Source organism: Pelophylax lessonae (genome assembly GCF_965119305.1).
Source record: "Pelophylax lessonae genome assembly, chromosome: 5".
Lineage (NCBI taxonomy): Eukaryota > Metazoa > Chordata > Amphibia > Anura > Ranidae > Pelophylax > Pelophylax lessonae.
In genome coordinates, this window is record NC_138772.1 from 2247055 (window position 1) to 2270133 (window position 23079).

The following is a 23079-nucleotide window of genomic DNA, read 5'->3' on the forward strand; positions in this document are numbered from 1 at the left end:
CAGTTTTTTGGGGGGAAAATACACTTTTTAAAATAGATTTTAGTTAGGGGTATCAGAGTAAAGGGGGGTGAATACAAATGCCCCCCCTCACACTTTTCACAGATTTATTTGTATAATTTATTATTTTCCTTCCACTTCACAATTATGGCCACTTTGTGTCGGTCTATCACATAAAATCCCAATAAAATACATTTACATTTTTGGTTGTAACGTGACAAAATGTGTGAAATTTCAAGGGGTGTGAATACTTTTTCAAGGTGCTGTATCTTGGCACAACGTAATTTTTATATATTACCAAAAAAATTATATATATATATATATATATATATATATAAAACTATATTACTATATATATAAATAATATATTATACTTAATGCACTAAAATTCAGCTAGCTGCATTTTTTCCCCTGAAAATTTGTGTTTAATAAACGGCTGTGCAATAAAAACCTGCCTCTGCTTAAAAAAAATATATATATATACATACAGTATATATATATAATGTCTAGATTGTAAGCTCTAAGGAGCAGGGCCCTCTGATTCCTCCTGTATTGAATTGTATTGTAACTGTATGGTCTTCCCTCACATTGTAAAGCGCTGCGCAAACTGTTGGCGCTATATAAATCCTGTATAGTAATAATAATAAATGGATTTTTGTAAAATCTTACCGTAAAATCCTTTTCTCTTAAGCTCATTGACAGACGCAGTCCTCTTGATTAATATCAAATTGGGTTATACTGCCCTCTACAGGAGTAGGACACTAGGCAGAAGGAAAACGTTCTGGCCACACCTTAGGGGCAGTCCCAGAGGGTATATCCTCTCTCTCCCTGCTACAGGATGTCAGTTATGTCACAAAGCAGTGTCAGAGAATTTAACCCAACCCAAATCAAAAGTAGAGGGGCGGGTACTGCGTCTGTCAATGAGCTTAAGAGAAAAGGATTTTACGGTAAGATTTTACAAAAATCAATTTTTCTCTGTCGCTCATTGACAGACGCAGTCCTCTTGATTAATATCAAATTGGGACGTCCCAAAGCAGTGCCACAAATGAGGGGTGGGATAACAGAAATCAAAATTTAAATCCAGAAGGCCCAACCGGTGCCGACTAGAAGTCTTAAAGGCTCATCAAACCAAAGGATGAGACTCAACTGAAAACCCAACAGAAAAAAACCCTCGAGGTAGACCAACGGTCTCCTCAAATTGCGGCCTGCAAAACCCAACAGAAAAAAAACCTCGAGGTAGACCAACGGTCTCCTCAAATTGCGGCCTGCAAAACCTTGCGGCCAACACATCAACTTTATAAAATTTTGTAAAGGTATGTACCGACGACCAGGTAGCCGCCTTGCAAACCTGGACCACTGACGGCTGATGGCGGAAGGCCCAGGAAGCACTAAGCGCCAGAGTGGAGTGCGCCTTAACAGGGAACGGAGGATTCCGACCCTTAATAGAATAAGCCTGCACCACCGTCTGTCTGATCCATTTGGAGATAGTCGCGGCAGATGCAGGCAACCCCTTTTTGGGGCCATCCGTGATCACAAAAAGTGAATCCGTCTTACGGAACGATTCCGTAGTTTTCAAGTATACCCTGATCGCCCGGACCACATCCAAGGAATGTAACGCAAACTCCCGATGATGGCTGGGCTTAGGACACAGGGACGGTAATACAATATCCTCATTCAGATGAAACTCTGAAACCACTTTAGGAAGGAAGGATGGATTCGGACGAAGAACCACCTTATCCCTATGAACCACCAGATATGGGGAACGACAAGATAATGCGGCCAGTTCTGACACCCTGCGTGCAGAAGTAATGGCCACCAAGAAGGCCCCCTTCTGGGATAACATAGGAAGGGAATCTCCCTGATATTTTCAAAGGGAGGTTCCTGAAGAACCGACAACACCAAATTAAGATCCCAGGGCGGTAAGGGCGCTCGCACTGGCGGAGCCAAGTGCCGCACCCCCTGGATGAAATTCCGCACCAAGGAATGGGTAGCCAAAGGTTTCTGAAAGAAAATTGCTAACGCTGAAACCTGACCCTTGACAGTACTCAAGGCCAGCTTCTGCTCAACCCCCTGTTGCAGAAAAGCCAAGATTCGGGTCACCGAATAGGCACATGGAGGAAATCCAAGGGATTCGCACCACGCAATATAAGACCTCCATGTGCGATGATAGACTTTTCTGGAAGTCGCTTTCCTTGCTTTAATTAAAGTAGGAATAACTGAAGTTGACAATCCCTTGTCCTTCAGCACCTGAGTCTCAATAGCCGGGCCGTTAAAGCCAGCGATTGTAAAGCAGGATGGAAGATCGGTCCCTGAGACCGCAGATCCTCCCTGAGAGGAAGTCTCCAAGGAGCGTCCGCGACCCGCCTGCCCAAGTCGTCCTACCCGGGTCGACGAGGCCAGTCCGGAGCTACCAGGATAACTGGAATTCCCTCCACCTCTATCCTGCGAAGAAGTTTCGGCAGCAACTTGAGAGGAGGGAAGACATACAGTAGCTGATACTGTCCCCACGGGGCGACCAGCGCGTCTGCTGCGTCCGCTCGAGGATCTTGGGAGCGGGCTGCAAACCTCCGCACCTTCCTGTTGAGCTGAGCTGCCAACAGATTCACCTCCGGGGTGCCCCAATGAAGGCACAACTGGTGAAATACCTCTGGATGAAGAGGTCATACCCCTTGATCCAGAATCTGACGGCTGAGATAATCTGCCTTCCGATTTTCCACCCCCGGAGTGAACACCGAGGAGAGAGCCGGAACAAACCGTTCCGCCCAATGAAGAATGCTGGCCACTTCTATGACCGCCAGGGCACTCTTGGTGCCCCCTTGGTGATTGACATAAGCCACGGCCGTGGCCTTGTCCAACTGGATCCAAACCGGGCTGCCCTGAAGCTGCTCAGTCCAGTAAATCAGACAAAGTCTGATCGCTCTCAGTTCCAATACATTTATCGGTAACCTGGATTCGATCGGAAGAAAAGACTTCCCCTGGCTGAGCATCGGAGACCGAAGCCACCAGACCAGAGACTCCCTGGTCCGCTCGCTCAACCGGATCCGATTGTCCAGAGAATCGGGATTCCGATTCTATTTGAAAAGAATCTCCTTTTGGAGAATTCGGGTATGAGACTGGGCATACGGTACTGCCTCTAAGAAGGCCACCATTAGTCCCAGTATCCTCATGCAAGTCCGAAGGGAAGGCCAGTTGACGGACAGTAACATCCGAATCGTTCACTGACTCTTCCGGAGCTTCTCCGTAAGGAGACACACCCTTGCCAAGGATGTCTCCAAAGTTAGGCCCAGATATGTTTAGATGGACTCCATCTTGAATTCTTGTACCCGGACAAAATGATTGAGTGCTCTTAAGTCCAGAATTGGACGCACCTTGCCCTCTTTTCTGGGTATTGTGAATAGGTTCGAATAGAACCCCTGAAAACGTTCTGCTCAAGGAACGGGAACTCCCGCTCCCTGTTGCATCAAGTCCATTACTGCCTCCCGCAAAGCTTTTAAGCGATCCGGGGATAGTCGAATGTTGGAAGGGAAGAATCGCACCAGTAGAAGGGATCAAAACTCGATCTTGTATCCTGACCGTATGACCTCGCGAACCCCTTTGTCCGGGATTCTGGAAAGCCATGGATCCGGAAACCGGTGAAGACGTCCCCCCACCCCAGAGATGGGTGGGGGCGCACCTTCAGGCTGTATTGGTCTTATCTTCAGGTTTGGCTGAGCCGGACCTTTGTTTACCCGACCAGCGCCCTTTGAAACCCCCTGAAGGGGCTTTGGAGGGCTTCCCCTTATCGCCCGCCCCAGCGGAGCGAACAAACGTTTTATGAGCGGAAAAGGAAGGTCCTCGCCTGTTACGAGGTCCTTTACCCTTAGTAGTCTGTGGCAAGAAAGTGCTCATGCCCCCAGTGAGATCCTTTATAATCTCATCTAAGGTGGCCCCAAACAGGCGATCCCCTTGAAAAGGGAGATTAGCCAAAGCTTTTTTGGAACCTTGATCCGCCGACCAGCACTTTAACCACAACACGCGTCTGAGGACCAATGCTGAAACCGATGCACGCCCTAGCAAGGGAGTTGCGTGTTCAGGGCGGCGTCACAGATGAACTGTAGCCCTTGTATAATCTGTTCCAGCAAATCTGATACTGCCGAGGGGATACTTCTCCCCTTTATCCAAAATGGCCGCCCCCATGCTGGAGACACGAGGCTACGCCAAGATGGCGGCCCCGCGCGACCTGCGGGAGGATGGCGGCCTGTAGAAAGATGGCAGCGGCCTGCTGCCTTGAAGATCTCACAGGAACAACTGGAGAAAAAAGCTGCCTAAAAAAATTTTCTAAAAAAATCTTGACAGGACCAAAGATCCCAGCAAGGAACTTAGATCCTTACTCCTGACTAGACAGAAAAAAACTGACATCCTGTAGCAGGGAGAGAGAGGATATACCCTCTGGGACTGCCCCTAAGGTGTGGCCAGAACGTTTTCCTTCTGCCTAGTGTCCTACTCCTGTAGAGGGCAGTATAACCCAATTTGATATTAATCAAGAGGACTGCGTCTGTCAATGAGCGACAGAGAAAATAATGTTTGGGGGTAATTTTCTATTAAAAAAAAAATTTTAACATTTAAAATTGCCCCTGACAACAAGTGATAAATCACTGATTTATAAGATTTATACAAATTATTTCAAATAAATAAATAAATAGTAAAAAAAAATAAAAAATAAAAAAAAAATATAACAAAAATACATAAATAATTAGCCCTAAACCGTTCCCTTTAATCTGGAAGATTCAGGCAGTGGGAAGAAGAAGTGACTGGAAGGAGCTCCTGGTCCTCTCGCCATCCCTCTCCTGTATTTCTCTGCCCTCTTGACTGAAGTCTTTTCACAATCGGCGGCTCCTCAGGCGTCCTTCCATGTTATTACCTCTCCAGCAAATTTAAATATTATGTCACCTGCTGTTTACTGTCACCCGGAGAGCGCTGATTACCTTCCTTCTCTATATCATTCCCATCAGACAGGCGCGGTGAATAATGGCACAATTATATTAGCTGTCCCCTCACATCTGACAATGTAAAGCTGACATTAATTGGGCGACAATCAAGGCAGTAATTCGGGATAATTGGATTGCCACAGTCAGAAGCTATAAACCTGTTACAACATGCAATTGTTACGGCACAACAATTAACCACAGAAAAGAGAAGACAAAAGGCACCTGGGATTTACTGCGCGGCAACGCAAATGACAGGCGGCCTCTCCGCAGAGATAACGTGATAAAATTCCACCGCTCATCGCCGCGCCGCATCACCCCATACAATCCTCTTCTCTTCAATTAAAGGCAATCTATACTTCCCCTCCAACACAGATCTTAGAATTATCTTCTGGTTTGGGGTCAATTTTAGTAATCTCTTTATAATCTTGTAGGATTTTTTAAGTGATGTTTTATATATATATATATATATTTTTTTTAATATTGATATAAAATCCTTATTTAGCATTTGATAACAATAGTATCATGAATTAAACTGCAGATTTTTTCAAGAGACAGCACAGCAGCTGTTTGCCTTCAGACCCTCTCTAACTAGAATTCCATACCCTCTCCTGTAAGATTTTTATTTTTTTTTTTAAATGGTTTTATATTCTTTTATTTATTATTATTATTTTTTAATCTATAACATTTTTATTCAAGTAAAAAGCATATACAGAAATTTGCAAAAAATACGGTATTGCTTAACCACCTAAGTCCCGGAGGATTTGGCTGCTCAAAGACCAGGGCCTATTTTGCGATTCGGCACTGCGTGATTTTAATGGACAATTGCGCGGTCGTGTGACGCTGTACCCAAATTAAATTGACGTCCTTTTTTTCCCACAAACAGAGCTTTCTTTTGGTGGTATTTGATCACCTGTGCGATTTTTATTTTTTGTGCTATAAACAAAAGAGCGACAATTCATAAAAAATAACAATATTTATGCACATTTTTTATATATGAAATTCCCCCCAAAAAAATGTAAAATCAAAATTTTTTTACATTTTAGGCCAATTTGTTTTCTGCTACATATTTTTGATAAAACAAATCACAATAAGCGTATTTTGTTTGGTTTGCACAAAAATTATTGCGTTTACTAACTACGGGAAAGATTTATGTCATTTTTATAGTTTTTTTAAACTAGTAATGGCGGCGATCTGCAATTTTTTTTGCGGGACTGCGACATTGCGGCGGACAGATCGGACCCCTGACTAACATTTTTGGGGGTACCAGTGACATTACTACAGTAATCAGTGCTATACATATGCACTGTTACTGTAAAAATGACACTGGCAGGGAAGAGGTTAACTTTATTAGTGATCAAGGGGTTAAGTGTGTCCCTAGGGGTGTGATTCTAACTGTGGGGGGGCGTGGCTTGTGATGTAACCACAGAGACATACGATCCTACATAGCAGGATCGTATGATCTCTGCAGTTACACCAGGGAGAATGACAGGCGGCTTTGTTTACATCAGCCGTCTGCCTTTCTCCCTCTCCAGCGGGAGATCGCGAGTGACCGGAGGACAGCGGAGCCACCGTGAACGAGCGGGGGCGGGAGCGCGCCTCCGGCGGTGCGCCCTCGCCCCCTACAGGCTCCTGGGCGAGCGACCTAGTACTATGTCACTTTGCCCAGGAGGGGCTGACCGCCGCAGTAAATGTCCTTCCGGCGGTCGGCAAGCGGTTAATATAAAATAATTGCACAAAATCGAGTAACAAACATAAGGCCATTATAGGATGGTCATAACATATTCAACTCGTGAAACCAAAAGTTGCAGTCAAAAAGTTAACAGGGAAATTGTCACGACAGTTGTTTGGTTATAGCAACAGAAACTGAATGAAGATAAAATGTTTCCGTTGAAAAATAGATTCGGAAAAGTGCGGGAAAGGAATTAAGCAAATGTTAGGAAGGAGGGGAAGTAGTAGTGTGGTGAAAAAGCGTTGGGAACTTACCAACGTTGGGATATAGCGGAGAGGAGTATTTTGTTTTATTATTGATATAAAATTCTTATTAAAGAGTAAGGCTCCTTTCACACGGCCGCTCCGTGTGTCCGCAAATCATCCCATCTGTTTGCGGATGATTTGCGGACATAATGTAAGTGAATGGCACTGCGGGTGTCAGAGGAATACCATCCGCTAACACCCGATTTTCCTCCTTTCAGTTCTGTTCCATTTTTACGAACGGAACAGAACCCCATTTTTTCTTCCGTGTAAAAAACGTAAAGGAAGGAAAATCGGATGTCAGCGGTGTCATCCACTGACATCCGCAGTGCCATAGACTTACATTATGTCCGCATATCATCCGCAAACGGATGGGATGATATGCGGGCACACGGAGCGGATGACACAAATGTCATCCGCTCCGTGGAAAAAAAAAAAAAAGTCCCGCAGCGGACCTTTCACACGGAGCGGCCGTGTGAAAGGACCCTAACTCCACTTTTGTTGAGAAAAAAACTCCCCCTCTGGGTGATCTCTGTACATTGCAGGGATTGTAACAAACTTTGTTGCAGATTTCTACATTTTTGTTATTCTGAAGAAATCATTGTTTGTTCCTCTGTGCTGAGTGGGTCTAATGGGAGTGGTTTCATAATTATCTATCAGCTGTGGCAGCTGCAGAACACTAATGAGGAAATCTGCTGGGCCTGCATCCCTTTAGATGTGTTCCTATTGGGAGTATCCCACAAAAAAATAAAATTTTTGTTGCAGGGGATGCTAGAAATCTGACTTGTATCTTAGGCTGGCCATACACTATACAATTTTCTTATTCAATTTCCTTTAGATTTACCTTAAACTATGTAGTGCAAGGGCCTGCCTGATTGCATACAAATTGAAAGTGTTTAGGTTTGACCTCATATTACATGGTTTTGGTAAATCTAAAGGAAAGTTGAACAAGAAAATTGTATAGTGTATGGCCAGCTTTAGTTCCTTCAGACCCTATCTATCTAAAAAAAATTCCATACCCTCCCTTATACGTTTTTTTTTTTAAATTATGTTTTAAATCCTTTTTTAATTTATTTTATTATTGATATAAAATTTGTAATAAGCATTTGATAAAAATTATTTTATTGATTAAACTTCTTTGCTAAAGAGACAGCAAAGCAGCTGTTTGCCTTCAGACCCGCTCTTTCTGAAATTCCATACCCCCCCCCCCCTTTCTGAAATCCCATACCCCCCCTTTGAAGGATTTTTTAAAGTGATGCTTTATATTTTATTTTATTGATAATCAAATCCTTACTAAGCATTTAATAACAATGGTGTGTCATGAACTAAACTGCAAGTTTTCTCAGGAGACAGCGCAGCAGCTGTTTTCCTTCAGACCCTCTCTATCTGAAATTCCATACTCTCCTTGTAAGATTTTTCTTTTTTATAATTTTCTTTTTATATATGGGAAACGACAACGTCACATCATCAAAAAGTTGCAAAATCAGGAATGTATGCAGACAGTGGTACACCAGTAAACCCGGAGGCCAAAAGGTTTGAACAGATTACATATATTTATCAAAATGACACAAATGTAGAGAACTGGGACATGCGCCACCTTACTGTACAGCATACTATCTAGAATCTTTCCAAATGTTGTACCCACATTTTCTTAAATATTGCAAAAATAGAAGTAAAAACTTTAAGGGGAAAAATGGGAGGAAAAACCCCCTTAAAAATTAAAAAAGTAAGATTTTTTAAACTGATGCTTTATATCCTCTTTTATTGATAATAAATCCTTACTAAGCAAAAATGGTATCATGGATTAAACTACAGGTTTTCTCAAGAAAAGAGCACAGCAGCTGTTTGCCTTCAGACCCTCTCTATCAGGAATGCCATACCCCCCATAAGATTTTTTTGGTAACTGATGTTTTATATCCCTTTTTATTGATAATAAGTCCTAATTAAGCATTTAATAACAATGGTATCATGGATTATACTGCAGGTTTTCTCAGGAAACAGCACAGAAGCTGCTTGCCTTCAGACCCTCCCTAACTGATTGCAATTCCATACCCCCCTTCTGAAAACAGCAGGGAGGGGGAGGAGCCAGTTGTCATCTAAGTTCTATGCGTTTGAAATTAAGCTTAAGCTACTGAACTATGTAAGCAAACATTTTTTTTTCTTCAGGAAAGCAGATAAAGATATTTAGCAAATTATGTCAATCTAAATATCACCATTTAGGGGTTTGACATAAAAAATAGGACGTTTTTCAGGGGCAATAATAATATATTTTTTAAAAATCACTATTAAAAAGAAGGAATATTCTACACCTAGGGTGTCAAAGTCAATTTCATCGCAGGCCACATCAGCAGTATGGTTGTCCTCAAGAAGCTGGTTGTATCTGGGGTGCACTACGCACAGAGCAGGGTTCAGGACTGGGTTATTTGCAGAGTGCGGAGTTTATGGGTGTGCTATGTGCAGAGTTCAGGAGTGCGCTATGCACAGAGTGCAGAGTTCAGGAGTGCGTTATGTACAGATTGCAGAGTCCAGGAGTGCGTTATGTACAGAATGCAGAGTCCAGGAGTGCGTTATGTACAGAATGCAGAGTTCAGGAGTGCGTTATGTGCAGAGTGCAGAGTTCAGGAGTGCGTTATGTACAGAGTGCAGAGTTCAGGAGTGCGTTATGTACAGAGTGTATTGTTCAGGAGTGCTTTATGTACAGAGTGCAGACTTTTGAGGTGTGCTGTGTACAGAGTGCTGAGTTAAGGAGTGCGTTATGTACAGAGTGCAGAGTTCAGGAGTGCATTATGTACAGAGTGCAGAGTCCAGGAGTGCATTATGTGCAGAGTGCAGAGTTCAGAAGTGTGTTATGTACAGAGTGCAGAGTTCAGGAGTGCGTTATGTACAGAGTGTATTGTTCAGGAGTGCTTTATGTACAGAGTGCAGACTTTTGAGGTGTGCTGTGTACAGAGTGCTGAGTTAAGGAGTGCGTTATGTACAGAGTGCAGAGTTCAGGAGTGCATTATGTACAGAGTGCAGAGTCCAGGAGTGCATTATGTACAGAATGCAGAGTTCAGGAAAGCGTTATGTGCAGAGTGCAGAGTTCAGGAGTGCTTTATGTACAGAGTGCAGACTTTTGAGGTGTGCTGTGTACAGAGTTCTGAATTCAGGAGTGCGTTATGTGCAGAGTGCAGAGTTCAGGAGTGCGTTATGTGCAGAGTGCAGAGTTCAGGAGTGCGTTATGTACAGAGTGCAGAGTCCAGGAGTGCGTTATGTACAGAATGCAGAGTTCAGGAGTACGTTATGTGCAGAGTGCAGGAGTGTGTTATGTACAGAGTGCAGAGTTCAGGAGTGCATTATGTACACAGTGCAGAGTTCAGGAGTGCGCTATGTACAGAGTGCAGAGTCCAGGAGTGCGTTATGTACAGAATGCAGAGTCCAGGAGTGCGTTATGTACAGAATGCAGAGTTCAGGAGTGCGTTATGTGCAGAATGCAGAGTTCAGGAGTGCGTTATGTACAGAGTGCAGAGTTCAGGAGTGCGTTATGTACAGAGTGTATTGTTCAGGAGTGCTTTATGTACAGAGTGCAGACTTTTGAGGTGTGCTGTGTACAGAGTGCTGAGTTAAGGAGTGCGTTATGTACAGAGTGCAGAGTTCAGGAGTGCATTATGTACAGAGTGCAGAGTTCAGGAGTGCATTATGTACAGAGTGCAGAGTTCAGGAGTGCGTTATGTACAGAGTGTATTGTTCAGGAGTGCTTTATGTACAGAGTGCAGACTTTTGAGGTGTGCTGTGTACAGAGTGCTGAGTTAAGGAGTGCGTTATGTACAGAGTGCAGAGTTCAGGAGTGCATTATGTACAGATTGCAGAGTCCAGGAGTGCGTTATGTACAGAATGCAGAGTTCAGGAGTGCGTTATGTGCAGAGTGCAGAAGTGCGTTATGTGCAGAGTGCAGAGTTCAGGAGTGCGTTATGTACAGAGTGCAGAGTTCAGGAGTGTGTTATGTACAGAGTGTATTGTTCAGGAGTGCTTTATGTACAGAGTGCAGACTTTTGAGGTGTGCTGTGTACAGAGTTCTGAGTTCAGGAGTGCGTTATGTGCAGAGTGCAGAGTTCAGGAGTGCGTTATGTGCAGAGTGCAGAGTTCAGGAGTGCGTTATGTACAGAGTGCAGAGTCCAGGAGTGCGTTATGTACAGAATGCAGAGTTCAGGAGTGCGTTATGTGCAGAGTTCAGGAGTGTGTTATGTACAGAATGCAGAGTTCAGGAGTGCATTATGTACAGAGTGCAGAGTTCAGGAGTGCGCTATGTACAGAGTGCAGAGTCCAGGAGTGCATTATGTACAGAATGCAGAGTTCAGGAGTGCGTTATGTGCAGAGTGCAGAGTTCAGGAGTGCATTATGTACAGAGTGCAGAGTCCAGGAGTGCGTTATGTACAGAATGCAGAGTTCAGGAGTGCGTTATATGCAGAGTTCAGGAGTGCGTTATGTACAGAGTGCAGAGTTCAGGAGTGCGTTATGTACAGAGTGTATTGTTCAGGAGTGCTTTATGTACAGAGTGCAGACTTTTGAGGTGTGCTGTGTACAGAGTGCTGAGTTAAGGAGTGCGTTATGTACAGAGTGCAGAGTTCAGGAGTGCATTATGTACAGAGTGCAGAGTCCAGGAGTGCGTTATGTGCAGAGTGCAGAGTTCAGGAGTGCGTTATGTACAGAGTTCAGGAGTGCGTTATGTACAGAGTGTATTGTTCAGGAGTGCGTTATGTACAGAGTGCAGAGTTCAGGAGTGCGTTATGTACAGATTGTATTGTTCAGGAGTGCTTTATGTACAGATTGCAGACTTTTGAGGTGTGCTGTGTACAGAGTGCTGAGTTAAGGAGTGCGTTTTGTACAGAGTGCAGAGTTCAGGAGTGCATTATGTACAGAGTGCAGAGTCCAGGAGTGCGTTATGTACAGAATGCAGAGTTCAGGAGTGCGTTATGTGTAGAGTGCAGAGTTCAGGAGTGCGTTATGTACAGAGTGCAGAGTCCAGGAGTGCGTTATGTACAGAATGCAGAGTTCAGGAGTGCGTTATGTGTAGAGTGCAGAGTTCAGGAGTGCGTTATGTACAGAGTGCAGAGTCCAGGAGTGCGTTATGTACAGAATGCAGAGTTCAGGAGTGCGTTATGTGCAGAGTTCAGGAGTGTGTTATGTACAGAGTGTATTGTTCAGGAGTGCTTTATGTACAGAGTGCAGACTTTTGAGGTGTGCTGTGTACACAGTGCTGAGTTCAGGAGTGCGTTATGTACAGAGTGCAGAGTTCAGGAGTGCGCTATGTACAGAGTGTATTGTTCAGGAGTGCAGACTATTGAGGTGTGCTGTGTACAGAGTGCAGAGTTCAGGAGTGCGTTACGTACAGAGTGCAGAGTTTAGGGGGTGTGCTGTGTACAGAGAATAGGGTTCAGGGGTGCACTATGTTCAGAATGCAGGGTTAAGGGGTGCTCTACATACAGAGTGCGGAGTTCAGGGGTGTGCTGTGCCCCCCCCCCCCGCAAACATCCTCACATTTTTCTCTCTTATGTAGCCCAGCTATAGTACCTCCCTGTATACGTGGCACGCATGGCAAGGGAACGTTCTCTCTTTCTCTTTGGAGAGCTGTCCCTGATGTGAGTGCACTTTCTGGCTGCAAATCTGGGTGCAAGGGCCACATGACAAGGCCTGACGGGCCAGATTCAGCCCGGGGGCCTTGTGTTTGACATTAGTATTCTTCTCGATTAGTTCTACAAAAAGCAATGTCTATATTAGATGCCTGGACCGCAGAAGATCTAATCCATAATACACAAAATCTAAACAATGCAAAATTAGATGGTTTAGAGGTGGGTGCTCAACTTATTTAAGAGCACGGGGGCCACTTAAGTGATATGGCAACTGGTCGCCGGCCACTATGAAATTAAAAGGTTCAGAAATTAAAATTTTGACTGGCATATTGATGATTGTAAACAGCTATCAGGATCATCGTTTTTCATGGGACCAATCCCTGTTGGATGTTTACCCAAAATCACAAAAATCACGTTTTTTATTAACCAGATCCCCATTCATCTCTCTCATATTCAGGTGTGACCAGCCAAAAAAACCTCAGAACCGGGGATGCAGCCTTCACCTAATCAGGGTCTTTGTAGCCACCCCTTGATTTTAAAATACAAGGACTGTGGACAATCTAACTAAAAAGTAACAGACCAGGAAAGTGCACGCTCTAGTAGTGCAATAAGATAAAATGACACATAATGCACTCACGTGCTTCTGGAATGACACCAAGTTCATCACACAACTGTGAGAATCCACCTTCACAACCCCTGTACAGATGCCACTAGGTGGAATCCACTCAGATAAAGGCTCCCCTCCCCGGGTCTATGTGCTGGGGAAGGAGGAGAGAAGCTGGGAGTTGGCCGCAATAGCAGCTTTTGGATTATGGAGGAACGGCAATTATTCAGTAGAGCTCCGTGTACCTGTGTGGGTTGCCTTAGGTTTGAGGTCAAGTGCCACATCAGATGGTTCTGCGGGCCACGGGTTGAGCATGACTGGTTTAGATTTTAATATTTACCTAACTAAAAAAATTTTACCCCTTCAGCTTTTGTACCTTAATATCGCTTCCCATTCATTCACTGTCCAGTGCAGCTGAGGCTGAGGATTGGGGGAGGCTCTGTCCTCAGTCCTAATCTCTGTCTCCAAATTGAGGTCTGTTTAATCCCTAGATATTTCACCAAAGGCCCACTATGGGGCTTCTAAAAAATAGTAAAAAAAAATATTGCAAAAAACAAAAACAAAATTAAATTGCCAAAAAAAAAAAAGTCCACTGCTTTACTGAATGACACCAACCATCCATTGCCCTACTGACACCAACCCTCGACCCTACTGACACATCCACTGCTCTACTGAATGACACCAGCCATCTATTGCCCTACTGACACCAACCTTGACCCTATTTACATGTACACTGCTCTATTGAATGACACCAACCATCCATTGTCCTACTGACACATCCATTGCTCACTGAATGACACCAATCATCCATTGTCCTACTCACTCCGGCCTCTACCCTACTGACATGTCTAATGCTCTACTGAATGACACCAATCATCCAATGTCCTACTCACACCAGCCTCTACCCTAATGAATTACACCTACCATCCATTGTCCTACTGACACGTCCATTGTTCTACTGAATGACACCAACCATCCATTGTCCTGCTGACACATCCACTGCACTACTGACACCAACCTCTACTCTATTGACATGTACATTGCTCTATTGAATGACACCAACCATCCATTGTCCTACTGACACATCCACTGCTCTACTGAATGATACCAACCATCCATTGTTCTATTCACACCAACCTCTACCCTACTGACATGTCCACTGCTCGACTGAATGACACCAACCATTCATTATCCTACTGACACCAACCTCTACCCTACTGAATTACACCTACCATCCAATGTCCTACTCACACCAGCCTCTACCCTACTGAATTACACCCACCATCCATTGTCCTACTGACACGTCCATTGTTCTACTGAATGACACCAACCATCCATTGTCCTGCCGACACCAACCTCAACACAACTGACACATCCAGTGCTCTACTGAATGACACCAACCATCCATTGTCCTTTTCACACCAACCTCTACTCTATTGACATGTACATTGCTCTATTGAATGACACCAACCATCCATTGTCCTACTGACACATCCACTGCTCTACTGAATGATACCAACCATCCATTGTCCTATTCACACCAACCTCTACCCTACTGACATGTCCACTGCTCGACTTAATGACACCAACCATTCATTGTCCTACTCACACCAACCTCTACCCTACTGACATGTACATTGTTCTACTGAATGACACCAACCATCCATTATCCTACTGACACATCCACTGCTCTACTGAATGTCACCAACCATCCATTGCCCTACTCACACCAACCTCTACCCTACTGACACATCCACTGCTCTACTGAATGACACCAACCATCCATTGTCCTACTCACACCAACCCACACCCTACTGACACGTCCGCTGCTCTACTCACACTGTTCATGTTTTTAATAGATTTTAAAATGTTTGTTTACATTTCTTTATAAGAGAGTGTCTGCTGTGGCCATATCATCGTGCCTGGCACCATTTTACATATGTTGGGAATGAGCCGAGACTGTACAGTACACCGCATGAACAGTACAGTATCCACAGGAGGGAAAAAAAAAGGCACGAAGGCCTGATGACCGAAACGCATTGGCTTATTTGACTGTTTACCTGCATTAATAAAATGTTTTAGCCGACTTTCATGGGACCGGCCTTTCTCTCTTTTTTGCACGGAAAAAAAACTAGGGGAAAGAGGAAGACGTTTTTAGCAATTTTAGGTTTTGTTTGCCCCCAACATCCAGCAATTTATTATTTTTTTAATTTCATTCCGCTTTAATTTCCTCCTAGACTTCAGCTTTAAGTTCATTTTGAAAAGCAACGGTGGTATGAAAATGATAACTCCAACGCACATTCATTGCAAGATGGCGGTGCCATAGATCGCAGACTTTTCAATGCTGCAAAGGAAAAACTAGTAGCAGGTAAGACCGCCCTGATGTGACTACATATCATGACAAGAGCTGCCGCAATCACCCCCCCCCCCCCAGTTCTTCTTTTAGAAGGGGTTCGGCAGTCTGAGCGCAAAATGTTGAGGCCTGGAAAGAGCGAGCCTTTACTTTGTTTTGTGAATAGCACACAATTAACAACGTTGGTTTTGTTCTGGATGTTATTTTTCTCTGGAATTTTTTTATTTCAGCAGCCAAGTTAAAAAAAAAAAAAAAAGAAAATATGCTGCTTGGCTGAAAGACTTTCCTTTCCTAAATAAAAAAAAATGTTTCTGTCTCCAACTGAGAGCGTCGCTCTGGCTCGTGGATCAGAGGAGTCGGAGCAGGTGGACGCCGAGCTCAGTATGGCGTGTGTCAGCGCTCCACACTGCCGCGCATGATGCACACCACTAAAAGGCGATAATGAGAGGCAGACAGGAAGGGCTTTGTTGCTGGGCTAGCGAGATCGTTGGAGCATCAACACTGTTTGAGCTGGCAAGACGGAGCCCTTCAGCGACGCACTGCCCAGGCTTGGATATGTTAACTTAGAGTGGCTTCAAATCACAGCCTTGAGCGATCGCTGGAAAGCTCCCTTCACAAAGAGAATGAAATTTCCCAACATGAAAGACATTGACAAGCTTCTGCACAACTAGGCTTTGCTTTCCAACGTCGCATACAAAGTCCAAGGAGAGAAGGAAACCTTGCTGCTTTGTAGAGGAGATTTAAAGGTCTCGGAAATATGCCAGATGCCGAAATCTGCTTCAAGCACTTTTAAAGCTGAACTCCAGCCAGATGAAAAAAAACAAAAAAAACCTAAACACCAATGAATGCAGTTATATACAATACATGGGCAAACATGTGCGGACTCTTGACCAACACACCTATATGAGTTTGTTGGACATCCCATTGAAATGACCATGGTCATTCATGTAGAGATCTCCTCCATTTCCATGAATATGGAGATCCCCCTTCCCCCTGGTCATTATTTGGAGATCCCCCTTCCCCCCTGGTCATTATTTGGAGATCCCCCTTCCCCCCTGGTCATTATTTGGAGATCCCCCTTCCCCCCTGGTCATTATTTGGAGATCCCCCTTCCCTTGTGCACGCTTCTGGGCTTTTGCAGTATGTCTGTGGGAATCTGTGCCTATACAGTCGGCTCGCCCTTCAGTAGGGTTGAGGTCAGGTTTCTGTGCAGGACACTGCAATTCCTCCACACCAAACTGGTCACACCACGTCTTTATGGAGTCATAATGGAACAGAAAAGGGTCTTCAGAAAACTGTTATCACAAGGTTGGAAGAGCACGATTGTCTACAATGTCTTTGTCTGTTTTTGCATTACCAGTACCCTTCACTGGAGACACCTGAACTCAAAGACATCGTAGGCAATTGCGCTCTCTCAACCTGGTGGTAACAGTTTGGTGAAGACCATTTTCTGTTCCAGTATGACTGTGCCCCCCCTGTGTACAAAGCCAGCTCCATAAAGACATGGTTTGACCAGTTTGGTGTGGAGGAACTCGAGCCCACTCAGCCACAAGAAGATTTGTGCTCAGGTACGGAAGTTGGATGAGAAGACTTGGCTCACAATCGCATTCCAAATCATCCTAAAGGTGTTTAGTAGGAATGAGATCAGGGCTCTGTGCAGGACACTCGAGTTCCTTCACACCAATCTGGTCACACCATGTCTTCATGGAGCTGGCTTTGTACACAGGGGCACAGTCATGCAAAATGTCTATAGGGCCAGCACAGCACTGGGTGTAGTGTTTTCATGTGGAGGGGGAAGGGGAAAGGATGTGGCGAGCTGCATCCCCATCACATGCACCATATATCCCAAACCCTCACAAATTTCCATCCCGAGCCCTCAAAATACTCTGCTCTCATCTCGTGCTCCTCTGGCAGTGTGCATGGCAAATGAGGGGATGGCCAGGACTTTGGCATCATCATAGAGTGGGCACTAGGTCAGGGGACGTCAGGAATAGGACAAGAGGTGGCAGGGACGTTCTATTGAGAAAGTAATAAGGGTCTGGGGGAATGTGGGGGGGGAGAGGTTATGTAGGAATAAGTGAGGATTTGGGGGGGCTCAGGAGTGGCGGTCCCCTCGACTGATACACACAGGATGCTATGATGTGACAGGAGCTGATGCCCCTGGCCAGGGCAGCCATCAGGGGGGGACAGCCCATACACATGTAGGGGGCCCGGGCATTCCGAGGGGCCCGGCCGCCCAGACCCCCAACCAATGAGACCGAGTTGTTGCTGCTGTAGTAGCTAGCAATTCCTAAAGCAGGGCTGCTGCAGAGTAAGCCGATGCAGCTGAAGGGATGTCTCTTTGCTAAATTGCTCTGTCTCTGCTGAAAATATGAGGCTGTCTCTTTGCTGGATTGGGATGCCTCTTTGCTCAATATATGAGGCCGTCTCTTTACTGGATTGGGATGTGTCTTTGCTGAATATATGAGGCCGTCTCTTTGTTGGATTGGGATATCTCTTTGCTGAAAATATGAGGCCGGCTCTTTGCTGGATTGGGATGTGTCTTTGCTGAATATATGAGGCCGTCTCTTTGCTGGATTGGGATGTGTCTCTGCTGAATATATGAGGCCGTCTTTTTACTGGATTGGGATGTCTCTTTGCTGAATACTGTATATGGGGATGTCTCTTTGCTGGCTTGGATTTATTTTCATATATTAAGTTTTAAGAGTGTTAAAATAGAAGTGGGTGCATTGAAGGACTCAATGGGCGAGACGGCCAGAGGGCCGGCCCTGCAGAATGTTGGTGGTCAGGCTCGAAGGGGCCCAGGCCTAAATCTGTGTAAGGGGGCCAAGAATTTCTGATGGCTGCCCTGCCCCTGGCACCCAGTCACAGCCCCTTGTTTCTCAGGAAGAAAAATTGATTGCTAGCGGAAACTGGTTGCTCATTGGCTTCAGATATGTGTGTTAGACCCTGACAGAGGAAGATAGGGGTGATGTTATACACAGAGGGATGGGAGCAGCTGAGAAATGATTGTTAGCCCAACGACCTCACCTGACCCGTGCCGAGATCACTGCCTTTCATTTTGTGCCGAGGTTCCTGACTTTCATTGGGAACCTGGCTGGTCCAGTGCTATTCACCATCAGCTCATGGAGACCGGCAGAGAACACACAACAGGAAGGTCCCACAATGTCACTCCTGGGTCCATGTGAAATCCTATTGGCAAAACCAAAGCTGCAAAGTGATGCTGAAACAAGTGCTGTCACAGCTGGGAGTGAGGGCTGTATTCAGCATTATCACTTTGGGTGCTGGATGACCTTGTCATTGCAATGGCAGGCTATAACGTCTTTGTATGCTGCTCTATGTGCGCAGTGGTGTCATTCATTGGGAGTGGCACCCCAATACATTGTACTGTAGAGTCCAACACAGCACAATGAATATAACTTGCATTGTAGTGCGCTGTGTTGTTAAAAAGAGCCACACACGTTTTTCATCCATTGTGAAGCACTGGCAGTCCATAATAAAGTTTTTAACTTGAATTCAACTATTTACTATAGCAACAGTATAGCCTTATGCAAGCTCTCACTGACTTGTGTTGCTACAGACACTGTGGAGTAATTCATTCTTAAAGTTCATAGCAGAGACGTTGAAGTAGTGTTCTCAGCAACACAAATCTCCCTGCTATCCGTCCCAGTACTCCCATTCAGTTCTTACATTACAAGGCTGTAAGGCTGCCTGGTCAATGCCGGGAGGGGGAGCTGAGCTGCTGAGCACTGCTAGTGCTGCTAAATCACTGATGGAAGGAGTAACTAATGGGAAGTGGAGTAGGGGGAGCATAGCCGCAGAGTCCCTGTAGGGAGGTGAAAACAGGGGAAGGTGAGGTGCTGGGGCCCTGTTTCGGAGAGGGAGCAGGGTGAGCCAAGCAATTAGTCCCACACTGTTTACATAGTTGATCATTGTGATTGGTCTTAACAATGACTGCATGGCACAGAGCCACTCCAATGTGCTCTGTGCCTTTGGTCTATCTCTCTGCTGTCTAATGCAGAGAGTGTGCATAGGCTGTAACAGGTCGAGACTGTATCATGGTGAAAATGGTAATTTAAAGCGGAGTTCCGGCCTCAAATACCTTTTTAACTAAAAATACCCCTATAATACTAATCTATCACCCTTTACAGAACCGCTATTCTCATACTTACAAGGTGTACGGTATTGGATTTTAGTCAAAATCTTACTTTTAAAAACGCTGTCTGGGCGTGGCCATCTTAGATGTGGGCATCTGAAGCCGCAGTGTAATCTGCTGTGTCCTTCTTCCTGATTCCAGGGAGTGTTCTGGGAGTTCTTCCTGATTTCAGGGAGTGTTCTGGGAGTTCTTCCTGATTCCAGCCTCCTGAGAGTGATGACAAACAGCTCCCAGGATGCATTGCAAAGGTGGAAGTGATGTCGGTGGCCGTGGCCACAGAGGGGGGAGAAGGAGGAAGTACAATCAAAAATGCCCTGAAAATAAGGTAAGGGACCCCCGAAAAAAATTGAAAATGCCCAATTGTTGATCAGCATAGCGAGCACTCCAGGAATCACTAAATTTGCAAAATAAGCCGGAACTCCGCTTTAAAGAACACAGAGTGTGCACATTGGCTCCATGCAGAACTACAGAGTGTAGATGTGCAGAGGAGAAGACTGCTTTTGCAGCTTTCTCCAGGTTTTGGTATACCTGGATGGGGCGCTGTAGTTTTGAGATTTCATAGTGTCTTGGGTGGGATTGGAATCTCCAACCCTGTGTCCATGTTCTGCGAATAACCAGCAGGGGGTGTGCTAAGGTGCAAACAGCCTTTATAATGGAGGTGAAGGATTACATCAGAGCTCCCAGTTGGAGACGGCTCCACCCAAGGGAGAAAGGAGGTCTCTAGGAGTCAGAGGCTGCAGGTGGCAGCCAGAGCACACGTGTGTCTGCAAGAGACAGGTGACGGCCTGAGGACTAAGGCCAGAGTGAAGCTGTCAGCTTCAGAGAATCCATGCTCTGGGGACCAGCACAAAGAGCAGAGGTACTGCAACTGAAAATCTGAGTGAGAGCTTAAGAGCCAGGTGGGCTAGCATCTTCTGTTTAACATATATTGACTGGAGAAGAACCCCTGCATGGGAAACCCTATATCAGTGATGGCGAACCTTGGCACCCCAGATGTTTTGGAACTACATTTCCCATGATGCTCATACACTCTGCAGTGTAGTTGAGCATCATGGGAAATGTAGTTCCGAAACATCTGGTGTGCCAAGGTTCGCCAACACTGCCCTATATGTTATGGACTTTTTTAATGCCTTTTAATAAAAATGGGCTGCCATGCCCTAAAACCAAAGTGCTGACTGACGTGAACGTCTTAAAAAATGAATCTACCACTAGAGATAACTGCCCCCCCCCCCCGTGTTACAACGCATAAATGAAAGGACATACAGGTACATTCACCCAACCTAGTGAGGGCGCTGTCTGGCTGTTTATTTACAGAACCCGGAATTAACCACTTAAGCCCGGAAGATTTTACCCCCTTCCTGACCAGGGCCTATTTTGCGATTCGGCACTGCGTAACTTTAACTGACAATTGCGCAGTCGTGCAACGCCGTACCCAAATGAAATTGACGTCCTTTTTTCCCCACAAACAGAGCTTTATTTTGGTGGTATTTGATCACCTGTGCGATTTTTACTTTTTGCACTATAAACAAAAAAAGAGCGACAATTTTGAAAAAATAACAATATTTTTCACATTTTTTTACATGAAATTCCCCCCAAAAAAATGTAAAAATCAAAATTTTTTAACATTTTAGGCCAATTTGTTTTCTGCTACCTATGTTTTGTAAAAAAAAAATCGCAATAAGCGTATTTTGATTGGTTTGCGCAAAAGTTATTGCGTTTACTAACTACGGGAAAGATTTTTGTAATTTTTATTGGTTTTTTTTTGTAACGAGTAATGGCGGCGATCTGCGATTTTTTTTGCGGTACTGCGACATTGCGGCGGACAGATCGGACCCTTGACTGACATTTTTGACGCTTTTGGGGGTACCAGTGACATTACTACAGTAATCAGTGCTATATATATGCACTGTTACTGTAAAAATGACACTGGCAGGGAAGGGGTTAACTTTATTAGTGATCAAGGGGTTAAAAGTGTCCCTAGGGGCATGCTTCTAACTGTAAAGGGGCGTGGCTTTTGATGTAACCACAGAGACATACGATCCTACATAGCAGGATCGTATAATCTCTGCAGTTACACCAGGGAGAATGACAGGGGGCTGTGTTTACATCAGCCGCCTGCATTTCTCCCTCTGCACCGGGAGATCGCGGGTGACCAGTGGACATCGGAACCGCCGGTCACTCACGCGGACATGTCAGGGAACGAGCGGGGGCGGGAGCGCGCTTGCCCCCTAGAGGCTCATAGGCGAGCGACGTAGTACTACGTCACTTTGCCTGTACGGGGCTGACTGCCGCAGTAAATAGTTGTGCGGCGGTCGGCAAGTGGTTAATAAAAAATGGGCTGCCATGCCCTAAAACCAAAGTGCTGACTGACGTGAACGCCTTAAAAAACACATCTACCACTAGAGCTAACTGCCCCCCCCCCCGTGTTACAACGCATAAATGAAAGGACGTGCAGGTACATTCACCCAACCTAGTGAGGGCGCCATCTGGCTGTTTATTTACAGAACCCGGAATTAAGGAGGTTAACTGACAGACAGAAAAAGAACGAGTACAATAGCTGCTCTCCGCTGTTGTCAACACAATCAAAGTCTTCTACAATGTTTAAAGACTTGGGCCAAAAAAGATAAAAGTAATCTATCATTTACTCACCTGTAAGGCAGGAAGACATTTACAGAGGTAGAAAACAGGATGAGAAGTCATTTGGCCAATCTGAACAATGTTCCACTTGACAACCATTTGCATAATAAGCCTTTATCCCAATAACGCCGGCAATTTCCACTCGAAGGTTTGAAAGAAGAGTGCGCTATTTTCTCTGCCTGCCATTGGCCTCCGATACACATTTCCCTGTAAAGTTGTGCGTCTGTAATGAATTCTGTCACTCTGAATTGTGCGCCGGAGCGGCGAGCTGGCAGAGAAGTTTGCATTTTGAATATAAAGGCGCCGTCAGTTTCCATTATGAGTAAAGAAAAAAAAAAAAAAGAGGCATTTCCATTGGAAAGTTTTAAGGCACTTACAAGCTTCAGTTTCATCGTCGCTGCCAATTGATCAGCCTGTCAAATGCCTCGTGGGGAGACGGATACGTTTAATCTGCTGAACGGTTTTGCTATCTTAACAACGAGAATAAACCAACACTTTATAAGATAGTGCTGTCACTCATTGTCAGACACACAAACATCAAAGATGAAAATCTGCAGAGAAGGAAACACAACCTTCCCATTCCGACTTCGGTGGTATAATACGTATGATTATTAAACTGGAAAATTAAAGTGAGGCTTTTGGGTTTTGAGGAACAGGTGACCTCCCACATATGACCCTGCTTGGGCCTGAGCATCCAATTATAGGGAATGAGGGGCACTGACATATTCCACTTGGGTAAGCTCCAACACCATCTAATACTGGAGTTTACCTAGGGTGGACTCCTA

The 23079-nt window shown here is 44.9% G+C and overlaps 1 long non-coding RNA gene across 1 annotated transcript in view; it reads right to left on the reverse strand.

The window, feature by feature from the left end:
• LOC309555482 overlaps positions 1-22633 on the reverse strand; it is a 49721-nt gene extending 27088 nt beyond the window's left edge. Inside the window, exon 1 of the long non-coding RNA XR_014225272.1 lies at positions 22307-22633. This is a non-coding gene — a long non-coding RNA (uncharacterized lncRNA). The remainder of the gene's footprint in view (positions 1-22306) is intronic.
• Between the last annotated feature and the right edge of the window lie 446 nt (positions 22634-23079).